The following is a 13,425-nucleotide window of genomic DNA, read 5'->3' as shown; positions in this document are numbered from 1 at the left end:
ACAAGGCAGAGCCTGGCAAGCTACCCGTGGTGTATTCAATATGTCAAAAACAGTAACAAGTCTCACAATGGAGATGTTACTGGTGCACACTCGAGCAAATCGATGAACAATGGGACAACAGTGCTACAGTGCATTGTTTGGTGTACTTTATGGGGTTCTGGGGATCAATTCTGATGAGGTTTTGTGCAAGGCAAGTGCCTTACTCCTTGTACTATCTCTCTAGCTCTCAATAAAGAATCTTAAATCTGTGTATGATTTCCCACATTTTTGTCTTTCTGTCTTGTTATTTTCTTCTTTGGCCTGGTAATTAGAGAAGATGTTTTAGACAAAGAGTTTTTATGGTTAAGTAGTATTTTCTTCATGTTTGGTTCTTTTAAGACTGCTTCCAGGGGCCAGAGAGATAGTACAGTGGGTATAGCACTTGTTTTGCACACAGTCAACCCAGGTTCAACCCCCAGCATCCCATATGGTCCCCTGAGTACATCCAGGATTGATTCCTGAGTGCAGAGCCAGGATAGCCACCGAGCATCTTGAGGTGTGGCCCCCAAACAACAGAAAGACTGCTTTCAGTATTATTCTGATGAAAGTAGTGTCCATATAAGTCTAACAGAGAAACTGAAACTTAGCGAAAGTATTAGCAATGTTCCTTGTATTGTTCTCTTAATGTTACTCATTTAGGTTTCTCCTAAGTTTTATTTTTAAGCATTGGACTGGAAAACAAATTACTATGATCACATTGGCCTTGAGAATTGAACTATTTTCAGATTCATCTGTTTTTATAGATACTGGTGATTTATTTTTGTTCTATTCAGTAATACACCCCAAATGTATTCACCTGCTGTGCAGTTTCCTCCTCTTCATTCTGTAAAACTTGTAGTTATAAATCTCATGTCCCTTAGCCTGAGACCAAGGCTTATTTCTGCCTCTGCCTTCTACATTGGAAGAAAAAGGCATTATCTTTGTGACAGTACAATAGCTTCCACCTCTGACATCCTGCTCCCTAGTGACATCTGTAAGGAAATAACTTGGAAGGGAAAAAATATTTCTGTGATTAAAGAGGTAATAAGCATCTCAGAAAAGTTGAAAATAATTGAGGGTCTGAAGAAGACAGTGACTACCTTAGAACATAAATATAAACTTATAATTCTGTAAGATTTCTAAGTCTATTATTTGTTAGGCAGTTTCCAAGCAGTGCTCAGCAGACAGAGTTTCTATGAGTGATTGTCACTCAGTCAGGCTGGTGGGTCAATGCAAGGGCCCAAGGCTGTGATGCTTCACAGGCCCTGTGGTGCTGGGGACATGTGGGCTATCCTGGTGGTGTTGGAGGCCACTAAGACCACACTTGGTGGTGTTTGGGAATCTACAGGATGGCACCCGGTGATACTTGGGGGAACATGAATGCGGTGAATGGACCCGAATCAGGCACGTGCTAGGCATGTACCCTAACTTCTACTATCTCCAGGCCTAAAGTTGTCTAAGTCTTATGAAGCAATTGTTCTCAGTCTTTCATGACTTTAGGAAACCTAGGCTTGTCAGTAGAAAGCACTGTCATAGTACTGTCATCCCACTGTTCATCGATTTGCTCGAGCGGGCACCAGTAACGTCTCCATTATGAGACTTGTAGTTACTGTTTTTAGAATATCTAATACGCCACTGGTAGCTTGCCAGGCTCTGCTGCATGGGCAGGATACTCTTGGTAGCTTGCCGGGCTCTCCAAGAAGGACAGAGGAATCAAACCTGGGTCAGCTGCATGCAAGGCAAACGCCCTACTGTCTGTGCTATCACTCCAGTCCAAGCATATATATATGTGTGTGTGTGTGTGTGTGTGTGTGTGTGTGTGTGTGTGTGTGTGTGGTATTAATATATATGCTATATATTATATACCATATATAGCAATATGTATGCTATATATATATATATAGCAATATATGCTATAGATAATCAACTACTTTCTGGTTGTTGTTGTTTTTTGTGGTGGTCACACATGATGATGCTTAGGGACCACTTCTAGCAGGACATAGTGACCACACGTGCTCAGCTGTGGGGAATAGAAAATGTGATGTTATATAGATTGAGTAATGTTCCTACTTTGCATAAAGTTGACCTAGATTTGATCCCTTATATCACATGTGGTCCCCTGAGCACAGAACCAGGAATGGTTCAAAAACAAAAAAAGAAAGAAAGAAAGAAAGAAAGAAAGAAAGAAAGAAAGAAAGAAAGAAAGAAAGAAAGAAAGAAAGAAAGAGAGAGAGAGAGAGAAAGAAAAGAAAGAAAGAAAGAAAGAAAGAAAGAAAGAAAGAAAGAAAGAAAGAAAGAAAGAAAGAAAGAAAGAAAGAAAGAAAGAAAGAAAGAAAGGAAGAAAGAAGGAAGGAAGGAAGGAAGGAAGGAAGGAAGGAAGGAAGGAAGAAGGAAAGGAAGGAAGAAAGAAAGTTGAAGGGAAGGAAGGAAGGAAGGATGAAGGCTGTAGACTACAAAGAGGTGGAGCATCTTTTTGCTCTTATTTTGGGGACACAAGCAATAGCATTGATGGTGGAAATGATGGGCACTCCCAGCTCAGTACTGGGAATTGCTACATGAACCATGCAGTGCCGGGGATCAAATCTGGCCTCTTGTATTGAAAGCATACACTCCAGACCTTGCCCTATCTCCTGGGTTCAAGAGACTGAGTATCTTTTAAAGACACTTCTGTTTTCACAATATCTCATTTCTCTAATTATGTAAAATTCAATTTTACATAAATTCAGTTTTCCAGACCATAGGGTTCCAAAACACCTGGTTTGATTTAGGGGCGGTCCTACATGAGGCTACTGAGGCACATTGAGCAAACAGGAGGACTTGATTTGGTAGAGCTTTAGTTAAGATTCAGTAATCAACTTTGATAAGTAAATTGTTCCAGTAATGTCAGTCAGCCAGTGATCTATAATGCACTGTTGTATAAACTGTGAAAAGTATACTGTGTGTTCAATCAAGTTTTTTTCTACCTAGTCAGATTTGTCATATTTTTTATTCTATGCTTATTTGTAATTCTTATTAGTCCTACACGGCTTTACAGTTGATTCAGAAAATTCCAACATACTAACAGTTTAAGCTCAGATTTCTATTTATTTATTTATTTTCAGAATTGCTAACTACTTTATTCTTTTAAATTTATTTTATTGAATCACCATGTGGAAAGTTACAAAGTTCTCAGTCTTATGTCTCAGTTATACAATGCTCAAACACCCGTCCTTTCACCAGTGCCCATATTCCACCACCAAACAAAAAAAAAACCAGTATACATCCCACCCCTCACCCCCCAAGCCCCCCCCCCCCCCGCGTAACTGATAAATTTCACTTCCTTTTCTCTTTACCTTGATTACATTCCATATTTCAACACAAAACTCACTATTGTTGTTGGAGTTTCAACACAGAACTCACTATTCTTGTTGGAATTTATCCCCCAAGAATATGGCCCTATTGACAAGGAAATATTTGATAATTAGTTTTCCACTGATGAGAATGACTGCGGCAGCGCAGTTTACAATTTCTGTATTTTAGTAATTAAGTCCAGGGAGATTTAAGTTGGAAACTGAATCATTTCCCTTTCTGGAGCAGCATGGAGCAAAAGCTTAGTTCACAATCTGGATACATGGTTGCAAGCACTTGCTGGAACCCCAAGTCATATAGCTGGCTCTGGATCCTGCTCGTTCCCGCAGCCAAGTGGCTGTGCAAAGGCATGGCCACCCGGGTTGAATCTCGGGCGGAGCCCGAGCTCTGGCCACGGCCCGAGACTCCATATATATTTATTTATCTATTATAGGACTAATTCACCCAAATGAAAAGTAAGGTAAAGAAATAATACCAAGATGCATGTCATAAACTTCAGTGCAATCTGGGTTCTAGTTCCAGGGAATATACAAATAATGTGACCCCAAGTCTAAAGAACTTATATGACAACTTAGACCAGAAAGTCATTAGACCAGGAAGTCAATAGACAAAATTTGAGAAATATTTTTTAAGCTTGCTATACCTGTTAGCATCAGAAATGAGTAATAATGGAAAACTGTTTGTCTCTGATGTCAATAATCTTTATCTAAAAGATATGAAAACACAAATTCAAAAAGAAATTCACATCCTTATGATCAGGGTATATTATTCAACAGCCAACACATGGAGTTAACCTAAATGTTCACCCAGAGATGAGTAGCTAAAGATATTGTATGCATGTATTTAGTACAATGCCTCTTTACCATTCAAAAAGATGAAATTTAAGGCCTTTGGGAACAAAATGAATGAAGCTTGGGGCTGGAGCAATAGCACAGCAGGTAGGGCATTTGCCTTGCACGTGGCCGACCCAGATTTTATTCCCAGCATCCCGTATGGTCACCAGAGCACCGCCAGGAGTAATTCCTGAGTGCAAAGCCAGGAGTAACCCCTGTGCATCACCGGGTGTGACCCAAAAAGCAAAATAAATAAATAAATAAATAAATAAAATAAAAAATCTTTTAAAAAATGGATGAATATTTAGGTGATTATGCTAAATGAAATAAGGAAGAGGAAAATTGATGATTTTATTCATATAAGGAATACAAAAAAACTAAAACAAATGACCTAGCAAAAACCAACAATACTAACTCTTAGAGATGGTCACATCTATCATCTATGGTGGTTACTGAAGAGAAAGGAATGTGGGAGAGAGGAATGAAAAAGAAATCTTTGCGGGGAGGGAGGAAACACTGGGACTTCATTGGTAGAAGCAGTTAGTGCAAAACATATAGAGGTGTGATGACATATTCCTGATGAGAACCAACAAAAGAAGAAAAATGAGTAAGGTAAATTCAAAAGATGGAGAATAGAGCTGGAGAGGTCATACAGAAAGGGAGGGCACTTGCCTTAAATGCACCCCACCTGGGCTTGATCCCTGCCACCATATACTGTGCCCCAAACCCCACCAGGAGTGATCCCCGAGTGCAGAGCCAGGAGTAAATCATGAGTGTTTCTGGGAGTGGCCCAATAACTAAAATGAAAACAAATAAAAGATGTACAGAAGTGATTTTATAACACAAACTCAAAAAATTTACAGGTTTTACTCTCATACACACCTTTCCTCTGAAGAGATATGTCTGTGGACAGAATGAAAAGGGGGTATGCTGCCACCAGCAGGTAAACCTGTACCTGTGGGGCGAGTGCATCAGAAGCTTGATGATGCCTTCAGATTTCCAGATACCCCAAAATTGCTGCTGTGCCTTTGGCCAGACTCCAACAACTTGGGGCCAAGTTTACCAAGAATTAAATGGCCAAAAGTTAGGTATGTGGGAAACACACTCACAAACCACCTCCAGCTCAGCTATACAAACAGTTCACAATCACGATCACAATCATGAAATCCCGTTGATCATCAATTTCTCGAGCAGGCTCAGTAACCTCTCCATTCGTCCTATGCCTGAGATTTTAGAAGCCTCTCTCCACTCGACCTTCCCAACAATGCCGCATTGGAGGCTCTTTCAGGGTCAGGGGAATGAGATCTAGCTTGTTACTGACTTTAGCATATGAATACAACATGGGAAGTTTGCAAGGCTGTCCCATGTGGGCAGGAACTCTCCGTAGCTTGCAAATTTCTCCCAGAGAGAGAAGTAGGTTATGCGGCTGTGTGCTTCTGGGAGCTTGCTTTTAAGTCTCTGGATGTTGGCCGTTGATGGGATGACACACTCCTGGGTTCCTCTGCTGGTACCTTCATGCATGAGGCCTGTCAGAACGTGTGGAGAGGGGCCTTGAGTTATAACAAGCTCAGTTATTGGCCTTATTTCAGAGACCCATAAATCTCTAAAGAGATCAAAAGATGCAGTTAGGGCCTGTAGTGCAGAGGTAGTTGGGAACCCATGACTGAGAGCCTCAGGCTCTCTTGCATCAGGACTCGGCCTCCTCCCCCACAAACCCCCAGTTTTCCAGTAACTTGGCAGTCACACCCTCAAACTGCCAAGAAAAGAGCAGCACAGAGTGCCCTGACCCCCCACCAGCCTGTCTTCACTGGGGCATCTCAGAGTGGGTGGTTTATCTCCCTGCCCCAAGCAGAACCCCGGCAGCCGAAAATCTCCAGAACCCAAGCACCGCCATGTCCAAGGCCACTCTCCACATGCTCAGACGAACCTCACCCAAAATGGGATGAACCTCATCAGAGAGCAGACCAGCAGGAACACCCAGATATGTGAGAACCCATGACTGAGATCTCCAAGCCCACTTGGATCAGGACTGGGCCTCTTCCCCCCAAGCCCCCAGTTTTCCAGACGCTTGGCAGTCATACCCAAAAATGGCCCCTGGTGCCTTGTAATCTCATCAATGGCCAAGACCGAGAGACTATAAATTAAAGCTCCTGGAAGAGAATGACACAGAATTTCCTGGATATTATATTGTATCCATAACAAGCAATACAAAACAAATCATCTAGCATTGCCTTTTCGGCAGGTGTTGAGTGGTGGTGAGACTGGTGTCGAAATATCGAATGTAACCAAAGTAGAGAGAGAGTATGGGGGAAATTGTCTGCCCAACAAACAGGGGAAGGGTTGGAACAGGGCTGGGGGGGGGGCCTCCGGGGGAATACTGGGGATTTTGACGGTGGGAAGTGTGCACTGGTGAAGGAATGGGTGTTTGATGATTATATGACCAAATCTCACACATGAAAGCTTTGAAGCTGTATCTCACAATGAATAAAAAAAAGTGGGGGCAGGAAAATAATAATAAAATAAAGTTAACATTCAGAATAGAATAAAAAAAAGTAATGTGGAGTTCATGCCCAATTCAATCAGTTTAATCAATGACTGAGTAAATAGCAGTACTCCTACATTATTAAAAAAATATAAATAAATAATGAAAAGGTGGCTTTAGACTGATTTAACTCCTTAAGGCAAACTTTGGAAGTTCTGTTGGAGGGATGATTTAAACAGTTACTCTCTGGGATTTGCCTCTTTGCCAAATCTGGACTTGTGTGCTAATTTTAATGTAATAACCCATAAAATGGGATTAAAATGCCCACTTGATGACTCTGTGAAGATTAGAAACTGTTAGTTGTGATAAAGAGAAATAGGATGAGGATGTTAATTCTTCTCTTAAGAGAGCTCTCTAGAAGCAGGACCAGAGATATTCAGGTGAAGTGAGTCACTGAGGAAGTGCTCTTCATGAAAAACCTGTAACAAAGAGCAGGAGGCAAAAGCAGAAGGGCAAATTGCTCATGAAAGGATTGATTTTTCATGTATGTTGCTTATCATAAACAAATTTATTATTTTTAGTGTATTATTGATTCGCCTTCCACTTTGTTGAAATTTTTTTGATTTCTCTTCGCCCCAATAAACTTGTACTAACCGTACAAAAAGGATATAAAAAGTATAAAAGCCAACTTCCTATCCATTTCACCCTTACTTGTTACAGCCATTCCTAAAGCATCTTTCTGGCTCCAGAGGAAAGAAAAGAAAGCAATGCACATGCACTCACGTGACTGGATCTCCCTGCTTTTACTCTGACCGGAACAGCATGGCAAACTCCCGAACTGAAAACTCCCACGGTCGATAGAGGAACAAAAGACAAGTTGGTGCATGAGAATTCACAGCCTTGCAAGTCTTCTACGTATCTTATTAGGTAGCTAGAGATTAGGACTGCTTCAGTTTTACAGGATTCATTTAAGTAATCAAAAGAAGTAGTTATAGGCCTGCCTCACCTGCTTCTGTATTCTAGATTCCAGAGTGCTAATCAGCATCAAAGTGGCCTGATCTAGCTGGCCTTACCTCCCATAAAACATCTTCACCAGACAGATTGCAAAGACAAAATGTCTTCCAGATGGCAAGATGAAAATTTACCTGATGTAGCTGGCTCATCACTTTTTGAAAGAATTTCAAAAGAAGGACTTTAATTTTTAAAGCTTATATATTTTATGTAAGCTGAAAAGACAACGGATAGCTAGCACATGATGCTTTCTGTGGTCCTTCATGACACCTCTATCTTGTATTGAATTTCTTGGCCCTTTGTCTCATGACTGACTACCATTCTGGCCATGCATGAAGACTTGAGTGAGATGTCAAGAATCATACACAGAAAGTGTCTCCCATAACCACCAAATTATGTAAGAAAGGAGAGTAATTTTACAAGTATATGGAACCATCTAGAAACAAATTCAAATACCTCAAAATTCTGTTTTTAAAAAAAGAAAAATTGATAATACCATTCTTTAAATACATCACACACACGAGTGACCTCTAGGCAACATTGCTAGTTATTTATTCGTTTCATAGGTTATAGCTCTGCTGAATATACAGGCTTCGGTCACTTATGTGTACTCATTTCTGTTAAAAATAATCCCAGGCTTCCTTGCTCGTCAAGCCCGTATTCTCCCTTGAATATGTATCTTGCTTGCTCGTTTCTATGCTTATTTGCTTGCTAAGTACTGCTCTGCAGAACCCTCTGTTCTCTCTCCAACAGAGACTTCCCCTTTCTCTCCCCTGACATCTTTCAAAATAAATTTCAATAAACATTATCTCACTTCACCAAAACAAAATCTGACTTCGATCAAGATTAGTATGTAACAATTGTTTGTTAGTAAGCCTGTTGACCTGATAGACAATCACCTCAGAAGGTGCTGTTGGATGTCAATTATCCTTCTTGACTGGGAAACTCAGGGCTTACTGGTAGATTTCCACAGAAAGGAATGGGAGTTCTGATAAAATGTCCATTTCACATAAAGGAGCATGAATTCATTCCAATTAGAAGAGGTTTTTCTTCTATTATAGACATGTATAATCACTTTAATTTTTCCCAGTTGTACAAATGATAAATCATCATTAATGACACAAATGAACAAATAGAAACTAGTAGTAGTGACATTTCCAATAACCAAACACACTTTCCACTGAACAATTGTGCACTTGAGTAAGTTACAAAAATGCTTGCTTCTTACTTACTATTTATATCAACAAAGCATATCTGGTGCTGTTTTATTTTGCTTCTAATAAAATAATGAATATAGTTTTATATATTTATTGATCATTAAGGTCAATCAATGCATTAGTTTAAATGTTCATTTTGTGTTTTTTTAATCTTTATTGAGGTACTGTGATTTACAATACTGCTAATTGTTGCTTCATGTATTCATAATTTCAAAACCACACCCACCATCAGGGCACCCATGTCCCTCCACAAAGTTCCCAAGTATCCTTCCTGTTCCCCATTCCCTAGAAGCTAAGTTCTGTGGACCAACTCCCCAGTCCAGTTGCCGTTGGACATTTGTTTCTTCCTTACTGTGTGTCTTTAGGTTCCCCATACTCCAGATCCAGATCATATTCTCTTTCCATCTGACTGATGTCAATAAATGGGATGCTCTTCGGGTGCAGCCATATTATAGAAAATTACACAATTTTGTCTTTTCCTAAGAAAATGTCCCTTCACCAGTGTACATTTTCCACTACCAGTGTCCCTAGGTTCCCTCCCACCCTTTGGCATTAATTCAATTTTGCATTTATTTTCAATCTCCCTCCATTTATGATGTGTTGAGTTTTTGGTAAAGGTACATATGTTCATAGTACTGTAAATATATTATGCTATTTTTCTGTATATCTACAATTTGATACCAGTGTCATGACTTTTGTGAGTTTATATACTAAAGTTTTATGTTTTTACACAATATAATCTTTATTATTCACCATGTATCTACTGGGGGGGCAGTTGGGCTACACCAAGTTCAAGCTCAGGGCTTACTCTTGGCTCTTTGCTGAGGGATCCTCCTGGTGAGGGCTGGGAAATCATATGTGGTGTTGGGCATCGAACCTGAGTCTGTGCAAGGGATTGATTTTTTATGTTTAATTTCTTCCTCCTTAAATATTATCTAAAACTTATCTTGTATAGGGCTCTAAATAGATATTTTCCCAAATTGAAACTAATCATTAAGTAGCACTTATCCAAGGACATCTCTTTTACTGATTACAATTAAGGACTTTTCCTTTACTGAGTATAATAGTGTGTAATCACAAAATAAATAGTGAGCAGCAGGGGCGTGGTGTCATCTCCCTCACCCGCCATATGCATTCATTGACCATGAGCCTCTTCCCCACCCAGGCCCACAGCCACTGCCAACAGAGGCATGAAAAAGGGAAAAGCGTTCACCAGGAGGGTTGGAGATCAGTTGCCATTTATTCCATTCTCCCCATGTACCTGTTTCAGTCTCACTGAGCGTTCCGTTCCAGTCTCACACTGCCCCTCATTCCCATCTCCTCCAGTCCCCCATGCAAGTCTCCCCACACTTTGTCTGGCAGCCTTAGTCTAGCACCCAACCCTCAAGAACTGGAGGTAGCAATAACACCAAGGTCAGGTAGTACAATCAACATATGAAAGCCCTTCCTTCTGAGGGAAGCCCTTCTATGATAAGACAAAGATCTCCTGCAGCCAGGAGATCAGATCTGTTATCCTTTCCTTAGTCCATCAACCATTTAAACATTCATCTTAATCTACTTCTTAATAGTATAATTAATTTTGAATAGACACAGTAAGAGATTCATTAAGCATATAGGGTGGCTCTCCTGGGGACATCTCGCTATAGATCCGAGACTATAGTGCTCAGGCTAGATAAGTCTTTCCTAACACTATCAGGGTACTAATCAGGTTGTTACTCTTTGGATCATGACAGAATTTGTCCATGACTGTGTTCTTAACTATAGTTAAGTATTATGGAGCTTGGCTTGTTTTGATGCTAGGGTAATTTACAGTTTGCCCTGTGTCCATCCAGTCCCTCATTGGGACCCTGCTTTTGGGGTGCTAGGAACTAAGGGCAAAGGAGGCTTAAGTTAAGAAAACAGATGCCCAGGAGTGAAATTATTTGGAGTCAATTAACCCCCAAGTTACAAAAGCATAGGATTAACTGTGTTCCTATGTCTATACAAAAAGAACATTGCTCTGAAGTAAACTATGCAAAAGACATAAGGAGAAAAGAAAAGCAATATTTCACTTACAAATCCAGAGTCATTAAAAGGAGCTGAACTTACAAGTCAACAGAGCCTGACTTGGGGATAAAGGTGACTGACCAGTTAAGGATGCAGAACACAAAGAGGTTACTGATAAACACAGAGGAATTGGGGTGCCTGAGAGCACTGTAAATGGTGTAACCCCATAAACCTAAGCTCCCCACGGCCAGGGAGAAACGACAAACCAGTGTTATCCTATATAATATCTAATTCTGGATTCCACTACTCTTTAAGTTTTAGTATAGTAAAAAACTGATTTTAAGAGTTATGTAATATTATAAAATATTTGATAAGTTTAGTTCGTTCCATTTTGTGGTAGTTTTCTTTATTTTCTTATATCTCTCACTTTCCTAATTTATTTTAAAACGTTTGTGTTTCATTAAAATTTAGCCAGGAATTACCTTGAAAATGATGTTTCTGAGGGGAGAAGTGTATAGTAGTGTATAGTAGTCTGTGAAGAGGTCCCTCTTTAATCTTTGAGGATTAACTAATAGCCATGGTGTTTGAAAGTACTGTCTCAGTACACAGGAGAGTCTAGAATTGGAAAATGCAGACAGACTGATTAATAAATTGTTTAATTGGTTGACATAGTCACATGGACACTTTGGGCAAGCTCTAAAACAGGATCCCATTTTGTCACTATTATTACCATAATAATCTCATAATAGGCAAAATATGATCACAGGATAAGCATGTAAGATTAATTATTGCTTAAATGCTTGCTACTGTAGGTACCAAAAGGCAGAAGTCATCATCAATATGGTATATAAGGCTTAATATTACTTTTATATCTCCAGACTTCATTTCCTCTGCCTGAAATGTTACTTTTTCTGTCTACCCTTTAAATATATTTCCAATTAATCAAGATACAGCACATATGTCACCTTCTCTGTTGGGCTTCAAACACCCTGGCCATTAATCGGTTCTTTCTTCTTAATCTAAATACTTCATTGCACTTCTCTGATCAGCGTGTCTCTTTGAATTGTAGCTATTTACAGATACTAATAAGGTCAAGGACCTTAAATTAAAGTTCTTGAATACAGGAACTTAGATTTTTTCATCATTATAAATTTTCTGAGTGCTAAGTATTAGGAATAAATTGTAATATGTATTTACTAAATGGATACATAAATGAATAAAGGGAAAATTAAGCAATTTTCCACAAACAGTTCTGTAGGATAACATAGCGTCAGGTAGTTTAGGTTTATTGGGTTACTCCCATTACAGTGCTCCCATTCCTCTTTGTTTATTTGTAGCTTCTTTCTTAATGTTTTGTTGACTTGTAAATATTGTTTTTCTCTTCTCCTTGAGTCCTTTGCATAGTTTATTCAGAGCAATGTCCTTTTTGTATGGACACAGGAAGATTTAGCAAATGCTATGCTTTTATAACCTGGGAGTCATTTGACTCTACATGATATTTTCCTCCTGGGCATCTGTTCTCTCAACCTAAGCCTCAGCTGCCCTTATTTTCTAACACCACCAAAATCAGGGTCCCGACGAGGGATGAGACGGACCCAGGGCAAGTGGTGAGTTGTGTGCTACCCTGGCATCGAAATGGCCTGGCCAAAGTGCCTAATGCTTAACTATAAGTTAAGAGCTTGATCGTGGACAAATGTTGTCATGATCCAAATAGATTTGGACCCTGCTAGGGTTAGGAGTGATTAATCTGGCCTGAGTGCTATGGTCTGAGCCTGTGGCAAGATGTCAGGAGAGCTGCCTTGCAAGCCTCAATGTATCTCTTGCTATGTCCATACAAAAGTAACTAGTATTAAGATGTTAATAAGTGTTTGGACTAAGGAAAAAAAAAACTTAAGAGTCAGGAAGGGCTTTGGAATGCCCTGCCCTCAGGAAGGGCTTTCTTATGTTGTTGATTTTGCTACCTGGCTGGGTGTAGCCTCGAGGGCAAGGTGGGAGAGAGAAGTAGGAGGAGAGACAGAGAAGCCAGAGAAAGGCTGGAGCAGATTGAGAGAGAAGATGTAGCTGGGAGTGCGGGAGATGAGAAAGATGGAAGATTGCATAAACGGTAACTAATCAGCAACCAGCTTGGCCCTCGTTCTTCCTTTGCCTGTCCTTGGCCAACGGCTGTCCCGATCCAGCCCATACACAGTGGTTCCAGAGCACCGAATGTGGGCGGTGAGACACAGCCACCTGGAGAGCCCACGAGTGCATGCGCCCTTCGGCGAGCTTTAGTTTATTACACAGTTCTAAAGTAAAAATCACTTGTATCACTTGTCATCCTGTTGCTCATCAATTTGCTCAAGTGGGCGCCAGTAATGTCTTCATTTGACCCTGTCACATGCTTGTGTAGCCCAATGGCGTCTACTCTTCCAAGAACATGAAGAACCTCAAACCATTCATTCAGGGTCTTTTTCAATTTTTTTATTATTGAATTGCCATGAGTTACAGTAACAAACTTATGAGCTTTCACGATTGCATTTTGTTTACATCC

The sequence above is a fragment of the Sorex araneus genome, chromosome 10 (assembly GCF_027595985.1).
Source record: "Sorex araneus isolate mSorAra2 chromosome 10, mSorAra2.pri, whole genome shotgun sequence".
Classification (NCBI taxonomy): Eukaryota; Metazoa; Chordata; class Mammalia; order Eulipotyphla; family Soricidae; genus Sorex; species Sorex araneus.
Note: the sequence above shows the minus strand (reverse complement) of the source record.